Source organism: Hemicordylus capensis, chromosome 4 (assembly GCF_027244095.1).
Source record: "Hemicordylus capensis ecotype Gifberg chromosome 4, rHemCap1.1.pri, whole genome shotgun sequence".
Classification (NCBI taxonomy): domain Eukaryota; kingdom Metazoa; phylum Chordata; class Lepidosauria; order Squamata; family Cordylidae; genus Hemicordylus; species Hemicordylus capensis.
In genome coordinates, this window is record NC_069660.1 from 283,548,964 (window position 1) to 283,566,586 (window position 17,623).

At 46.0% G+C, this 17,623-nt stretch overlaps 1 pseudogene; it reads left to right on the plus strand.

The window, feature by feature from the left end:
* The first annotated feature begins 2,116 nt into the window (after positions 1-2,116).
* On the plus strand, positions 2,117-2,178 carry LOC128325455 (uncharacterized; annotated as a pseudogene).
* Positions 2,179-17,623: the final 15,445 nt, after the last annotated feature.

The following is a 17,623-nucleotide window of genomic DNA, read 5'->3' on the forward strand; positions in this document are numbered from 1 at the left end:
GCATCTGGTCAACTTGATTTGAAGAATGCAGTTTTGCAATTGCATCCATCCATGCCACTAGCACATCACTTCCTTGCCTGCCTCCCCTTTCCCCCGTGATATGCTCTTTAAATAGTCAGGAGTTCAATAACTGAGATACACCTGGGCTCTCAGTATCACCCTTTCACTTTCAGAGCAACATGAGCATGAAAAGGGTGACCAGCTTTAAAGAAGCTTCACATGACTTCTGAACTTTTAATAGTTGTGCAGTAGAGAGGATTTTAACTGGTAAATTAACTACTCGCTCCTGCATGACAAGCTGCACCTGCCAGAAATGTTATCCTCTTCCAAACAACCATTGAAAGCACAGAAGCCTTGCCTTCCTTTGCTGCTGCTAACAAAACACTCATCTGGTGAGCTTCCAATTCATTCTAGAGCCCTTTAGGATTGCTGAGACATTGCTTTGCCACAATTACTTGCAAGTGGGGTTTTAAAATGGTTCTGCACAGCATTTAATATCATGCTATATGGCGCAGTGGGGAAATGACTTGACTATCAAGCCAGAGGTTGCTGGTTCAAATCCCTGCTGGTATGTTTCCCAGACTATGGGAAACACTTATATTGGGCAGCAACAATATAGGAAGATGTTGAAAGGCATCATCTCATACTGTGCAGGAGAAGGTAATGGTAAACCCCTCCTGTATTCTACCAAAGACAACCACAGGGCTCTGTGGTCACCAGGAGTCGACACCGACTCGGCACATTTAAATAAAAAATTATTGCTTGCATGTTCATTTCATTTCAACCACTCTTGTTGATCCCAGCTTTGGGATTAATCAGTAATTGCCCCCTGAATAACCTTTCTGTGAATTGCCCCACATCCTTTGCTGTTCCTAATGGTCTCTAATCACTGATTTTCTCTGATGGTTTTCTTTCCTTTTCTAAAGAGTGAAATAGTGGCTGGATTTAATGAGCAGCCAGCACTTGGAGAGATACAACTCTCCTCTTTGTCAACTTGACCCTTGGACAATTCCATATCTTGCTCATAACACAAACTAGAGATCTGCTAAAACTCTAACAAATAGCTAAGTTGGCAGCCCTTTTTTTCCTTTCAAGACATTCTGTTTACTGTAGCGCATTCTAACCATGACATTTTAATTTCAAAAGTTTTTTTTAAAAATGAGTATTTTTTTGAGAAATAAACAGAGATGACTTAATTGTAAATTGAGCCTGGGTCCTCTGGCCATCATCCCAGTGTTCCACCAATGGGACCAGCTCTGGGAGTTTAAATACATCTGCCTTGCCTGCTACATCACCAGGAAGAGCTGTGTTTATACTCTTCTCAGAAACGAATACAAGCATTGGTACAGAGTCCAGCAGGCAAAGCATTAATTGCTTCCTCCTCTTTAGAGTCCAATTTGATTTTTGGCATATGCTCTAAAATCCACAGAGATACATCATCCAAGTCCTCTTCACACATTGTATTCAGTACTCATGCAATCTATGTGCAGTGCACACAGATACAACAGATCTGTGTGCAGGTACAGTTACTCACATATTTATGCTTAACATAGGTGCATCAAGAGCATGAGAACATGAGGAAGGGAAAGCTGGTCTTGTGGTAGCAAGCATGAATTGACCCCTTTGCTAAGCAGGGCCTATCTGGTTTGCATTTGAATGGGAGACTACATGTGAGTACTGTAAGATATTCCTCTTTGGGGATGGGGCTGCTCTGGGAACAGCATTTGCGTGCTTCCATTCAAGAAGGCAAGAAGGTTCCAGGTTCCCTCCCTGGCATCTCCAGATTGGGCTGAGAGAGACTTCTGCCAGCAACCTTGGAGAAGCTGCTGCTGGTCTGTGTAGACAATACTCAGCTAGATAACTAATGGTCTCATTTGGTGGAAGGCAGCTTCCTATGTTCCTAAGTACAGCAGTACAATTCCTATCTGCACCTTGCATTTGAGGGATCTGTACCCAGGTTCACTTTTTAAATAAATGCAAGTACAGTCATCCACAAAAACATGTATGTGGGTATACAGACATCTGAATGCAGCCCAGGTGCAGCATGTCTGAATAGGGCTGCTGTTCTGGGGTTGAATAGGGACAGTTGTGCTCCTTCTGCTCAATATACGTTGCTGTGCTCGCTTCAGCAGCACATATACTAAAATTAGAACGATACGGAGAAGATTAGCATGGCCCTCAATATACGTTGCTGGCCAGCTTTCAGCAGATTGGCAAAGATTATAACTTCCAATAGTTGAACAGTATGGCAAGGCAAATTGCAGGCAACAAACACTTCTACACAAGGGTGGCCTGCGTAATGGGTGGCCTTGTGTTATCTCTCAGCTTCAGTGTTCTTTACCTGTAAAATATGAGCATTAATTGTCTGCCTTGATACAGCTTTGCTGGCCAGTTTTAGAGTATTGAAGTAAACTCTCTAATCCAGGGCTGCAAAACTTTGGCTCTCCAGCTGTTTTTGGACTACAACTCCCATCATCCACAGCCACAATGGCTAATAAGAATGATGGGAGTTGTAGTCTGACATTTGCAGGATGGCCAAAGTTGTGCAGCCCTGCCCTAATCTGTTGTCACTCCATTGTAGATTTGTACTTTTGTATGCAGGTTGTCCGAGCATCCGGCTTATGGGGTGCAGCAGCAGGTAATGGCTCTACCCTCTGAATCATTTATTTGCATCTCCTTGTGCATAATCTTATGTTTCTTTTTTAGATTGTGAGCCCTTTGGGGACAGGAAACCTATCTATCTATCTATCTATCTATCTATCTATCTATCTATCTATCTATCTATCTATCTATATCTATGTAAACTGTTTTGGGAACTTTTGTTGAAAAGTGGTATATAAATATGCATCATATATATGAATATTTATTGTATTCCTATCTTGTGGTTGTGGTGGACAGCTTGTTGAAAGTGTTGACTCAATTGTGGCTGCTGTGGAAAAGGCCAGTTCCATGCTTGGAATCATTAGGCAGTGGATTGAAAATAAAACTGCTAATATTATAATGCCCTTATACAAAACTATGATGCAGCCACATTTGGAGTACTGTGTTCAGTTCCGGTCACCAGACCTCAGACAGGACATTATAGAACCTGAGAAGGTGCAGAAGAGGGCAACCAAGATCATTAGGGGCCTAGAGCACCTTCCTTATGAGGCAAGGCTTTAATACCTGGGGCTTCTTAGTTTAGAAAAAAGACAATGGAGGGGGAGACATGATAGAGGTCTATAACATCATGCATGGTGTGGAGAAAGTTGTCAGAGAGGAAATTTTCTCCCCCCACTCATAACACTGTGGGTGACAGCCCACAGCCTGGATGGCTTTAAGAAGGGTTTAGACAGATTCATGGAGGTCTATCAATGGCTACTAGTCTGAGAGCTATAGACCATCTCCAGCATTAGAGGCAAGATGCCTCTAAATACCAGTTGCAGGGGAGCAACAGCAGGAGAGAAGGCATGCCCTCACCTCTTGCCTGTGGGCTTCTCAGAGGCATTGGGTGGGCCACTGTGTGAAACAGGATGCTGTACTAGATAAGCCTTGGGCCTGATCCTGCAGGGCTGTTCTTATGTTTTTCGGCATAATAAGCAGCCATGAAACAGACTGAGTTTTTGGTTTGTTGTGGCAAGCAGATACAGTGATGGGAAAAGCTTAACCTCCTGAAATCTGACCCCTCCCGCCCCCCCAGCAGCATAACAAATTTGGCACTCTTTCTACAGTCCTTTGTGCACTGCCAGTTAATATGGCTGTATAGATAGTTCAGGCTGTTTCCTTTCTAGTTTTAGCAGCCAGTTCTCATTCATGCACCAGCTCCCAAGTGTTTCTCTCTTCTCCACTAGATGTCCTTCTCTATGTACAGCTTGCTTCAGAAAAGAGCCATTAATCAAGTAATCAAGCCTTTCTGTCATTCAGCTGGTCTCTCTGCCCACTCACTTCTGCACTAGAATGGTGTATTTTATTTCAATAAAACTGCAGAAAAAATTGATTGGAACCTAAAAATATGTGTAATTATCATATTAAAAATCAAGAGGGGCAGCTGTTTTTAGTCAGTTGCAACAAAACACCAACAAAGACTCTTGTGTCACTTGAACTAACAGATGTATTGTGGCATAAGATTTCATCAACTAGAGTGGACTTCTTCAGGTGTGCAAACTAAGAATGATACTTCATGCATCTGTTGAAATGGTTTTTAGCCTGCTCAAGCTTATTTATCTGCATTTATATCCTGCTCATCCTCCAATGAGCCGAGTGTGGTGTATATAGTTATGTTTATCCTTATAGCACCCCTGTGAAGTGGGCTAGGCTGAAATATAAGTGACTCACTAGTCACCCAGTGAGTTTTATGGCTAAATGGGGATTTGAACTTTGGTCTCCTGAGTCCTAGTCCAACACTCTAAACCACTACACTAAACTGGCTCTTATGCCACAATAAATCTGTTACAGCCTGATCCTGTGCATGCTTACTTAAGAAGAATGTAAACATGCATGTCAATGAATTCCATAGGGCTTACTCCCTGGTAAGTGTGCATAGGATTGTTGTCCTGCTAGAAGACTCTAGCCCTATTCAAGTTACGAGTGTTACACAGGGAAATCCTATCCCACTTCCAGAACCTTTTAAGCATGGTTATAAAGTATGCAGTTTCCCAAGAAAGTAACAACCACAGAATTAAAAATCAAATAGAATAAATGGCTTTATTCAGTATAAAGTAAGAGTCTTGAGTCTAATGATAACAAGACAACCCCATGTGACTTGGACATGGAGATGGACACATGTCCAGGATCAATGTTTTATCTCTGCTATGACTACAAATATAAGTTTTATGGTCATTGCAAGCAGAGACAAGGAAGGGAAGTTGGAGTGGATGATTGATCCAGTCTGCTCAGTGTGAAAGGGAAGGAAAGCTGAGGAAAGGGGATGAAAAGGCTCCTTCCACTTGACTGGAGAGAAGACAGTACCTCTTGGATGAAATGCAAGGCAAGGACTGGGTCTGCTTTTGCTCCTGTCTCTGAGGAAGTGGGGAGTTAGCAGGGCCAGCCCATGCAAATTGTGGGAGGCTGATGGGAACCAGGAAATAAAATCAGAGGAGGAAGTGGTTCCCTGCACTATTGGGGGACCATAGAGGGAGAAGGAGAATTTGGATTTGAAGTTATTGGGATCTCACTAATGACACGGGGAGAGCAAAAGAGACTGTGTGACTGGGCTTCTATGAACTGGAAGAATACTGGGTGGGTATCCCTTGCAGGTGTAATGAGCAGAAGGCTATTTTTGTTGGGGTCTCTACCCAAGGTTATTGCTATTCCTCATGAGAGAGCCCTCTCATAAGTGGTCACTCTATGTATAGGGAATGGTAGTGTAGGCAATGATATACAACGCCCTTGAGCCCAGACTGCCTTACAAGAGGTTGTTGTTCCCTTGGTCCTGGCCCTGATCCTATGGGATTGGTAGTCCCAGTGTCTATGGGGGCTACCTTTTAACCAGGGGAGGGGTTGACTGAACTCCCCGCTTTTGGTAGTGAAAAAGATGGATCTAACCAGACGCCTAAGGGTCCTCCTAGTCTAGCCAAAGAGTAATGCAAGCACTCAGACACACATGTACTCTCAAGAAGGAGGAGGTCTCAGGGCATAGGAAGAGGAGAAGGCACCTGTACTATCTGTCCTGATATGAAGGAGGTGGAACCTGGATCCTCAGCAGGGAAAGTGATATGAGATGGTGAGGGAACAGAGAGTCACAATCTCCAAGCTGTGGGGTTGGTCAGGACAGGTACTGGCTTGGGGGCCCAAGGCCATCGGAGGGCCTGCTTCCCTCATAAACACAAAGAAATCTTACGTAGGTTTAACTAAGCCTTTATTCAGAAACAACTGCATTTTCTTCTTCTCCTTTCCCTCCTTTTTCTTTCTAATGACCACCCACCACACTCTCTTTAAAGGATCCCACTAGGAAAAACTTCTAAAAGACAAACACAAAAGATTAGCAGATAGAATACAACAAGGCTCATGACCAATCCACATTATTACAGTTCCTGTTTCTGTCTTTTATTGCATTTTAAATGATTTATTGTGGCTATTCCCACGACCAGGAGAAATCGGGCTAGGGGAGCCTAGCCCGATTTCTCATGACTGTGAGAACCACCAGGCTTACAGGTGAGCCTGGTGGCTTCCAGGTGGTTAACCCGCCAAAGTAACCCTCCCCTTAAACCGGGTTTGTGGAGTGAGCACTCCGCAAATCCAGTTTTTAAAATCGTGAGTAGCCACGGCACAGCTCCGCACCATGGCTAATCACGAGGAGACCCCCGACCAGGAGGCTGAAAAGCAGCCTCCCAGCTCAAGGGTTTCTCCAGCATGCTTTGCATGCTTGCGCAGGGCATGCTGGAGCTTCTGGGGGCCATGCTGCCCCCGAACTCCCCAGCCCTAGCCGGCTCTGTGACAGAGCCGACAGTCGTGTGGGCGGCCACTGTGGCTGCCCAGAGCAGACTGTCTGCTCGTCTGTGGGGAGAGTGGGCTAAGCCCGCACCCCCCCACACACACACCCTAATTGTGTGAAGAGCCTCAGTGTCTTTTATTGTGGATTTTAAGCTTTTATTTGTTTTATTATAAGCCCCCCCCAACAGTAGCATGCTGGAGGGGCGGGATATAAATATTTTAAATAAATAAATAAATCGGGTGGGTGGGTCTGGGAGAAGGTAGTAGCAGCACAACTTTCTCCCATCACCACTGCCTTTCCCCATTCCCATCCACACATGGGAATGACCCTGAAAGGTCCCAAGAAACTTCTGGGGGACATTCCAATTGTGATTGAGAGATGTCCCGAGAAGGCAGCAATGATGCAAGTGAATCTTGCCATTGCTGCCTTCTCTTGCCCTCCCCAAAATACAAAATGGTGCCTACTTGTTTGTGAGAGATCAGAGAGAGAATAAGGAAGAGAGCGAGCCCTCCCTGTTTCTCCCTTTGGCATCTTGCCTACCCCTTTCACCCGACCTGCTGTGCTCAGAAATGTTTCCCCACCACTGGCGGTGAAGGAGTCTGCCCACAGGATTGCTAGAGGAACGTGGTGGGAGGCACAGCAGCTGCTTCCTGTCTTAATATAGGCATCATCTCCTTACGAGCATCTGGCAACACTGAAGTCTCCTGTGCCTTTCCCTACAACTCACCTGTTGAATTTCTGGCTGTCACCCAGCAGTTCAAGGCACTACTGCCAGAAAGGGAGGTAGCAATCCTAATCATCACCTTGTCCTCACTGTGATTTTTGGGATGCAGAACAAAAGGAAACTTTTATCCAGAACAGTATTGGATTGGCATTTAGAAAACCAAGCCTCAAAAGAATGAGGTTTTGAAAAACCCAAACCACACCTGGTTTTTCCATCAACCCCCTAAATGTTCTTATTTTGGCCTTAAAAGCCACAGAAAGCCTGCCGAATGGAAGCAGTAATTCATCATCCACCTCCAATACAAAGCAAGGCTTCTTTATGATGTCCAATTTCCTTTCAATAGTGGGATTAGTGGTTTTGTTGGCTTTGGGTTCCAATCAAGATATAAAACTACAAAAAAAGAGAGAGATGCTTATGGGTGTTCCTGTGAGTAGAAAGAAAACATCCCTCTTTCCCTCCAGATATTTAGTAATAGCTTTTCAATTATAAAATAATATGCTTCTGTGATCTTAAATTTTATGAGTACATTGATTTTCAATTGCATAAACATGGATATAATTGCGGCAAACACCAGCTGTGGGTTTTTTGGGGGTGGGTGGGGAAAAGACTGTTGGATAGTCTTTCAGATGCCAATTGACTTGTCAGTTTACAAGGGTCAGGTTTTTCCTAGTTGGTTTTCCATTCTCCAGTCTGGGCTCATATTAAATAGCTTTGGTCACAAAACAACAAGCAAACTGAGCTGTCAGACTGGCTTTCCTGTAAATGCACCTATGCTAAAGTTTGATGAAGTCTCCTGTGGAAATAAACCATTGCAGTTCAGTCATTTGGCATAGGGCCTGGTCAGGCTGGAAGTTGTAAATGGCTGTCCCTCTCACCCAGGGGCATAGCTAGGGGAGATGGGGCCCGTGTTCACTCCTCTGCCCAGCGGCCGCTCAGAGATAATGAAGAAAATAGGGAGGGATGGAGCTGGGGTGCCCTCAGGAGCTAGAAGGCCCAGGTTCTTTGAACCTCTTTGCTCAGTTATAACTACACCCCTGCTCTCACCTCCTGACCGGTCTAGCTTTTGCATCAAATGAGGACCCAGACGGTAGTGCTGGTTCCTAGTTGGTCAAGCTCTCCTTTGCCCGGCGGCCCCTCAGAGTGAGGGAGATAATGGAGAAAATAGGGATGGACGGAGCTGCTTAACCTCTGCAACCAGGAGGTCCCTCCACCCGAGCAGCTGGTCAGGGATGACCGCTTTGCCCTTCCTCTTTGGGTCACATAGGCAGGGCATAGGTGTCCTGTGCCACTCCACCACTCCAGTCCACAGCCAACCTGCCAAGGCGATTGTTTCCTCAGTGGTCGGCGTGGTTTCGAGGAGAAGAGGGAGCTTCTTCCCTGACAGGGGTGGACCTCTGCCAAAGGTAGCTGTGCTGTGGGGGCAGACTCCTCCAGATAGGAGAGCCTGCGCACAATCACATCAGCGGGGATGACTTGGGGAGTAGGCCCCTCTCACACTCACGTACCACACCCAGTATCACCCTTCCCTCTGCCTGCCACTCTGCTTCTGGCTCTGCTTCACACCCTCCCGGATATCTTGGGGTTTTTAAAAAAGGAAGCCCTAACTCCGATGGGTGGGGGAGAAGATGCCTCTTGTCGGGATGCCATGTTACCTAATTGCTTGGGTGGCCCTGTGGTGTCTGGAGAAGGGCATGGCATCCCTCCTGTGGGGCTTTCGTTCCAGGGGACAGTAGGGATGAGAAGGACCCAGGCTGGTCATATCCCACTGGGGTTGAGAGGGCAAGGCAGGGAGAGCCGCAGGAAACAGCTCCAGGGAGACAGCTAGGTTGAGTGTGGCAGGAAACAGGAAGCAAAGTCAGGAAGGGGGCAAAGCTGGAAGTGGGCTGCACTTCCCCCTGCACTGGGGTGTTTAAAGACAAGGCAGCTGGTGAGGAGGGGCTGCTTCTGAGTATGGGAGCCGGGGTTCCCCAGGAGAGGGAACTGGCTGAATGCAGCAAGCCAGGAGGAGGAGTCAGGTGACAAACTCACCTCTTCCCCTGGCTGTTTCTGAGGCTGACCTTTTTTTGGTGCTGCCCCAGTCCTTCTGGAGTCCAAGAAGGGCTAGGAGCCCACCCTGTCCCCTGGGAGTCTGACATGCCTTAAAGGGAGTGTGGAGTTGGGGGTGGTCTGTTTATGCCTTGTGTGCCACACACAGCACTATCTATAGGACTGTGGTGCATACACAGAAGCTAGAAAAAAAATAAATTCACCCCAAATAAAGAAGCAGACTTTTGGGGTGTGTGTGGGGTGTGTGTGTGTGTCTGTTTTTTGAGGAGACTGAGCATCAGTGGGGCAAATCCAAGCGAAGGGAAAGTGAAGAAGGGCGGGGGATTACTGTGGCCGCTCTCTAACCCACCCCTCCTGTCCTATAGTCCTGCAACCTAATCCCCCCCTTCCCCAAACTAGGCCCTATTTAAAGAACTGAACCCGACCAAGGTGGCAGGCTCTCACCTTCCCATGTTGTCAGCTGGTGTCTGCCAGGTGTTGCTCTCAGAGGCACTCTTCAGCTGAGCAGACACCGTGACCCAACAGCTAGGCTGTTGAAGGGCAGGTGGGTACCAGTCAGGCACCCACCCAATTAAAACAAAAAAGAATCTCCACAAAAGGGGGAAAAAATCAGAGAGAGCCTGGGCAGGCTGGACACCAGACAGAGATCACAGCACACCAGCACACTAGATAGATAGATAGATAGATAGATAGATAGATAGATAGATAGAGGGGCGTAACTATAAAAGGGCAAGGGGAGACAGTTGTATGGGGGCCCACTGCCTTGGCCAGAGACAAGTCACATGACTGACCCCCCCAGCCACGCACTTGGCCAGGCTTCCCTCAGTTGTATTCATCCTCCGAAATTGATGTGAGTGTGAAGACCTGGAGCTACCAGAACAGCGTGTCTTTCTCTAGTACCAGTAAATGACTTGCATTGTCCACAATTTACAAAACCTTAAAAAATAATAATTTAGGGTGATGTTCTATTGTGGCACATTAGATAGATAGATAGATAGATAGATAAAACTATGCATTTTGTTACCACTATTCAGCCTCATTTAAGATTTCTTTACTTCATGAGCTGAGCTTCAGTGTGTGTGGGGGTGCATTTTTAAAATCTTGTCTCTGGGCCCACTCCAACCTTGCTATGCCCCTGGATAGATAGATAGATAAATGTGTGCATGTGCGTGTATGTATTAATTTTTAAATTATTATTTAAAATATTTATATACTGCCCAAAACTTGTGTCTCTGGGTGGTTTACAATTAAAATAATTTAAAACATCAAATCAATTAACAATTAAAATCATATAATTTGATAAGCTGGTGATGCAATACACATATTTAAAAGGACTCCCAAGTATTTCTTTAAGACCTTCAAATTTATTGCGTAAAAACCAGATGATAAAACTTGTAAAATTGTTGTTTAAAATGTTGTTAAAAGCATAATAAAAACAGACGTTTCGGCATCAAACGCCAGCCTCAGTGTTGTTTCAACTTCTGTGGATTAGGTTGGTGTTTGATGCTGAAACATCTGTTTTTATTATGCTTTTAACAACATTTTTAACAATGTTTTTATAAGTTTTATCTGTTTTTTATGTAATAAATTTGAAGGTCTTGGAGAAATATAAAATCAATTAAAACATTGAAAATATTTAGAACCCAGTATTAAAAATAGTAAAAGTATAGATCTAATTAAAAGCCTGGGTGAATAAATGTGTCTTCAGTGCCTTTTAAAAGGTTGCCAGAGATGGGGAGGCTCTTATTTCAATAGGGAGCACATTCCAAAGTCCAGGGGAAGCTACGGAGAAGGCCCGTTTCCCAGTAGCCACCAAACAAGTTGGCGGCAACCCTAGATGAACCTCTCCAAAAACCCCAGCACAGCATCCCAGTTATTAAAGCTACTGGGGGCTTGCTAGCTACAAGCAATAAGCCTGTGGTGGTGGTGAATCCAAAAGCAATACGCTTATGTGAGGGGGAAATACCATACATCCAAGTGGGGAAAAAATTCAAAGCAGCACCCTGTTAAGCCACTGAGGCTGCTGGTACTGTTTTAGAATAATTGGAGTGCGGGGGAACTGCACACTAAGCACCCCAGTTATTAAAGCGACTCAGGGTGGGACTGGCTACAAACAAGAATAATCATATATAAACTAGCTGACCTGGCACAGAGCATGTGCACCCCTAGTTCTCCCTGTATCTTCCCCCCTCCCTCAGTTCATTCTCAGTTCATTCTCCAGTCTCCCCTGATGGCCAGCCTGGCCGCCACTTCCCCTTGATGCCTGGCGGCCGACTGGCCTGGTTGCTACTTCCCCTTGCTGCCCAGTGGCCAGCTGGCCAAGTGCTTCCCCTCGCTGCCTGGCGGCTGGGTGCCCTTCCTCTCACTGGCTGCTCACCTTCCTCTCCCCCTCCCTTCACTTGTTAAATCTTGCAAGAGCTGCCACGCATGGGATTACCGATGGGTATGCCATAGATCGATAGGTAGATAGGTAGACAGATATCCAAGCAGCACTCAATTAAAGCCACTGGTGCTGCTGATACAATTTGAAAGAAAAGAAAGAAGAGCAGTTGCTGGCACTGCAAATTTAAAGGAAAAGTAAATAGAGAGATAGATGAGCCCAGAAAGAACTCTCTGTCTCTTTCTCCACTCACTAGGGGCCAGACAGGCAGGCAGGCCCAGACCACCACCACCACCACCACTCTGCTCTCAGTGCTGCTGCAGTCTTTCTCTGATTCTTCTTTCCTGAGACATAAAAGCAATGGCTCTCTCCTCCTCCAAGCAGCCCCTTAAATACATTTTGAAAATCCCTTCTTTGGTCTCCCAGGTCCCTGCTCCCTCCCGCCAGCCACTGGGGGCACAGTTGCCCATGTCAACACTTGATTTGAATGACAATAAGACAATCAAGAAGCAAGGATACCTCAAGGCAATCGGAAGCCAATGCCAGAAAACCAATCAATTGGAAAAAAGAGAGACAATTGTGTCCGTGACGTAAATCATGTGAATTGATTTGCAACAAATTGGGGCTGATTTGATTCGACCTCAAACCATCCCCTTCATTTAAGGAGCGATTCGATTCATGGTCAAATCCATGAATCACCCCTGTTTCATCACGAATTGATTCGTGTGCGAATTTAATTGCACATCCCTAATGTCCTCACACATTTGTAGCAAAATGTTGCTTTCTTGGTATGAATTTTACTACCACCAAAAGAAATCTCTGACTGAGAGTTGTTTACTTTTCATTGCTGTTTACAAATGAAGCAGAGCCCATCTGCTATACGCTCAGATGTTTGCTTCTGTCTCAGATCTCTAAACCTATCTACAAAATTTAGGCTGCAATCCCAAATGCACTAACTAAAAAGTAATCTCACTTGATGCTTCTGAGCAAATATGCTCAGAATTGAACTTTCTATGATGCAAAATCTGTGTTGGAGATCCTTCTCTGGGTGCTTCCACCATTAGAGATAAGGCAGGGGTGGCGTGGTAGGACCGTCTTAGTAGTGGCACCCCAGTTATAGAATGCCCTCTCAAGGGGCAATCACTTACCAGCCCTTTTGATCCTTTACACCAGGGGTGGGGAACCTTGGCCCTCCAGCTGTTGTTGAACTACAACTCCCATCATCCCCAGCTGCTGGGGATGGTGGGAGTTGTAGTTCAAAAACAGCTGGAGGGCCAAGGTTCCCCACCCCTGCTTTTGCAGCTTTTATGTGTAGACTATTTTTGCCATTGTGTGATATGCTTTACTGCCATTTTATATTACATTACAGAATTTTAGAATTGGAAGAGACCTTAGAGATCTTCTAGTCCAACCCCTTCCACAGGGCAGGAAATAGCTACAGCCACCCACCCTTTTGAAAACCTCCAGCTAAGGAGAGTGCACCACTGCAGAAGGAATCCACTCCTGCAGTTAGGAAATTCTTCCTAATGTCTAGCCCAGATTTGCTCCCTGTAATTTCAACCCATTGGTTCTCGTCTTGCTCTCGGAAGCAACAGAGAACAAGTCCATTCTTCTATATGGCAGCCCTCCAGATGATTTGAAAATGACTGTCATACAGTGAGCTTATTCTCACAAGCAGCCTAACCCAGGCTAGGACAGCCCAGCCTGGGTTAGGGTGCTCATGAGGAGCACCAGGATCGCTCCTAGTCCCAGTGCTTCTGCCCCACCTAGTCCGGCTTTTAACCCCGGCCTTTAGCCAAGGTTAAAGGCATTCATGTGCCTAACCCTGGCGCCCGGATCATGTGTGTACTCGGACTGCATACAGCCCAAGTGCACACACAGAGCTGGGTGGCAAGAGTGCCTGGCTTTGGGGAAATCCCTCAAGGCACTGTGCTCCTGAGGGATGCCAGTGGAGTTCCTCCTCCGACTCCCTACTCTGCCACTTGCTGCAGTGTGGCTCATGTGCCGCACGAGTGGCAGAGTCGTTCTGATTGCTCTGCTTGTGTGCAGGGAGGCGGGTAGGAGACTGTCTCCCCGTGAGCCTTCCCCACCGTCATGTATGTTTGTCGTGCCCATGAGATTTGTATCCCCCCCAAGTCTTCTGTTCTCCAGGCTAAACGTACCCAGCTCCTTTAATCATTCCTTATAGGATTTGACTTCCAGAACCCTCACCATCTTTGTTACTCTGCTCTGAACCCATACCAGTTCATCGATGACTTTTTAAAAATGTGGGGCCCAGAACTAGACACAGCATTCCAAATGAGGTCTGACCGGTGCAGAATAGCTTGGAACCGTTCCTTCTGATGACTTAGAGACTAAGGTTGTGCACAGAATTGATCCAGGTGGTTCAGTTCAAATTCAAACTGAATTCGAACGGAACCGCTGGTCCGTTGAGCTGGTGGTGCATGGTGATGTAAATGACCTCTGCACATGTGTGGTGTTCACTCTAATGGCCTCCGTGCTTCTGTGGAGGCCCAAATTGGGCCCTAGCTGAGCTGTGCTGAAGGGTGGGAGCGCCGGCGGTGCCTAGGGGAGCCACTGCCAGCCTGTTGCTGGTGAAGAGTCATTTGGCGGTGGTAGCATGTAAGGTGACCTGCCTGCCCCCGCCCACCCTTTTCAACCCGACAGGGTTCCCCCTTTGTTTGTAAAGGGGAATCCTTACCAGATTTCAATTTGCAAGCATGCCGAACTGGGCCTGGTTCGAACTTGGATTGACCCACCTTTTTTTTTCATGTGTGTGTGGGGGGCTGGGCTGATTCGAGCTTGAACCAGTCGAACTGGGCTGGTTCGAATTGAACCCAGCTCAGTTTGAACCGTTTCTGCACATCCCTATTAGACACTACACCTCTGTTAAGTATTACTGTGAACTGCTTTGGATATATTTTATAGAAAAGTAGCATGCAAATATTTTTAATACATAAAAGATGTGAGCAGGCGGGAGTGGACTGGATTCTGATGGGCTGCCTCGTGCCAAGCAAATCTAAGATTGTTGCAGATATAGTAGAGTGAAGTGGACAAAGACTGACATGATAGTCCTGGGTCTGGCTTGTTTCTGTATCTCCAGTATATATGGGAGCCAGAACAGTGACAATCTTTTGGCCTGTCTTTCTAGCAGTCACAGCAACCTTATATTACTTTAACGTGTTTATTTTTCTGTACGCACAGAGTCACCTTCAATGACTGGCTTGGGTTCGGCTGCCAGAAGCAAGCCAGGCCTTTTTAAGCTTGGCTCCATCCCCAGTCTTTCTGGCCTATATCTACCAGGACATTTGGCTAACCAGTAGCCAAATGTATTTGTGTCGATGGATGGTAGATGAAGCTAACTTTCTTTGCTGTGGTTGGCAAGGACAAGAAAGGAAGCTGATAAAAAAGACAGTATTTAAAACCCAAGTGGGAACATGGCTTTAGATAAGTGTAAAACTAGTGAGTAATGCAGAGCCAAAGAAAAAGCTTTAAGAGCTATAAATATTTGAGCAGATCTCTTCAGATTTGGTCTTATCAACTAATAGGGTTGTCAGGAACCCTTGTCTCAGTGTATAAATGATGATAATGTCTGTGTAGAGCAATACGATCAGTTTCCTTCCTACTAGTACAGGGGTAGAAGCTGTGATCCAGCAAGGGTAGCTGGGTTACTATACAGCTTCAATTAGCATTTAGAAGGAAGGTTTCCTCTCCTGCAATGAGGCTCCCTGTTCCCTTCATCACTTGAGGCCCTAATCCTAACTGAAAGTTATTTTCCACTGTCCTGCCAGTCAAAGTGACTGTGAAAGACTAGATGTATGGGTGAGCAATTTCTAGTCTTGTCAATTTCATTCTCTTAGGGAAATGAGAGAAGAAAGAAACCCTTGGGCAAGAGTTCTCAGCCTTGAGTTCCCAGATGTTGCTTACAACTCCTATCATCCCCAGTCAATGGGATTAGTCAAAACCATTGTGGCTGTGCGATGATGAGACTTCTAGGCCAACAACATCTGGGGATCCAAGGTTGAGAAATCCTGCCCTAAGGGTAAATAGATTGCTCACATTCTCAGCCAATGAGGATTCTGTAAATAACATACAGAGTTATGTTATTGACATACCCAGATAATAGAGTTATCATCTCCATATAATTTTTTCTCAAGTGTTACCCTATGATCTTGCCAGAAAGAAAGAGAACACAGAAAACATGGGGGCTATTCACATGTGCAGGCAAAACTGGGCTCGGAAAGCTCAGCCCGGTTTTGCTTGTGTGTGTGACCCGCCAGGAGCCACACAGCTCCTAGTGACAGCACAGCAGCAAACCCTGTTAAGTGCCCCAGCTCTTCGCCAGGGTTTAGGATGCAAGCATACTCGAAACCTGGGCTAGCGGATTGAGTGTTGGTGCTGCGTGGCTCTGCACAGCATCTACACATGAGTAGCCTCCCGACTGGTGTCAGGAGGCTCCCCATAATGCACTGAGCACTTGCACAGTGCATTATGAAAGTTCCAGGGGCCTCCTGGCCCCAGAAACCCCCTGCTACCTGCAGGAGCTGGCCATCGTTTGGGTGAGCGATCCGCCCAGGGTCTGTGATCCACCCAGGGATCACAAGGGAGAGCGGACCATCTGCAGCGGAGGTAAGCATTTCAAGGCTTCCTCCCATCACCCTTTTTGATCTCTTTCTCCAATTGTGAGAAAGGGCTAATAAATTTTTAATAATTATAACTTACTTAATTTAGATCCCATTGAAGTCATAAGAACATAAGAATAGCCCTGCTGGATCAGGCCCAAGGCCCATCTAGTCCAGCATCCTGTTTCACACAGTAGCCCACCAGATTCCTCTGGGGAGCCGTCAGGCAAGAGGTATGTGCATGCCCTCTCTCCTGCTGCTGCTCCCCTGCAACTGGTACTCAGAGGCATCCTGCCTTTGAGGCTGGAGGTGGCCTATAGCCCTCCAACTAGTAGCCAATGATAGACCTCTCCTCCATGAAGTACTTCCGTTTGTTGGTCCTAATCAATGGATAGATATAATTTTAATACAGCAGGTGTTTGGCATTGGGTTTGGCATTGGGTTTGGCACTGGTGTTTGGCATGTTTCTAGATATCAACAATACTATTTTGTGCCACCCTTTCAATAGGGCATCATATGACAAAGTCTACATGCAGGACAAAACACAACTGTTTCTTATCCCATGTGCTTAAGCAGTGAACACTGTTTTAGATCTTCTGTTCCATACCTGATTATAATGACAATAATTACAAGTATGGATGGACTGATTTACATAGCAAAAAGATCACTCTTACACACTGCTTAAGTGGAAGGAAGTGGAAGGTGACATTAGATCATATTTTCATGACAGATAGATATTGGCCTGTGTACAAGTACTGTGTAGCTTTTTTAGATTTTTCTTTCAAAAGTAGTATGACTGAAACACATGTTTCAGGAAGGTCATCCTCTGCTGTTTCACAAACATCTTTTTTTTGGTCTTCCATTCATTCATGGGACTGTTTATTTGTGGCTGCATTCGCACATAACGTGAATCCGGAGGTTGCCAAAACCATGGTTAATTTTTCTAACCATGAATCGCATCACAGACATTCGTCTAACTGCAGACTGCCAACCTCCGTATTCAAGGAAGGGGAGTCCCTCCCTCTTCCTGGTTCACCAAGGCTGAGAGGTCCACCTCGCTTTGCCAGACTTTGGGCAAGGTGTCAGGATGTATCCAGGGTGACAACCATTGGCCATGATCTTCAAGTGGGTGTACTTAGTTTGACCGTGCCTTTTTGGAATGGTTCACCTGCCCTCAGCAGGAACAGGGCATTTAAACCCCTTAAAATACCATGCCATGCAAGCCCTTCTTCTGACAGCGATTGCGCCACCGCCCTTGTAAGAGCCCCACACCAAAACAATCTCACACAAGCACAATTGCTGGGGGGTGGGTGGTGAGGGGCACTTTTTTCCTGTTTCTCAGGAAAGGAAAGGGAACATGATGACTTCCTAGGAGGGGATATGTATATGAAGGAGGGCAAAGCATCCTGGGGTCTGGCCTGCTGCGACCAAGGATGCTC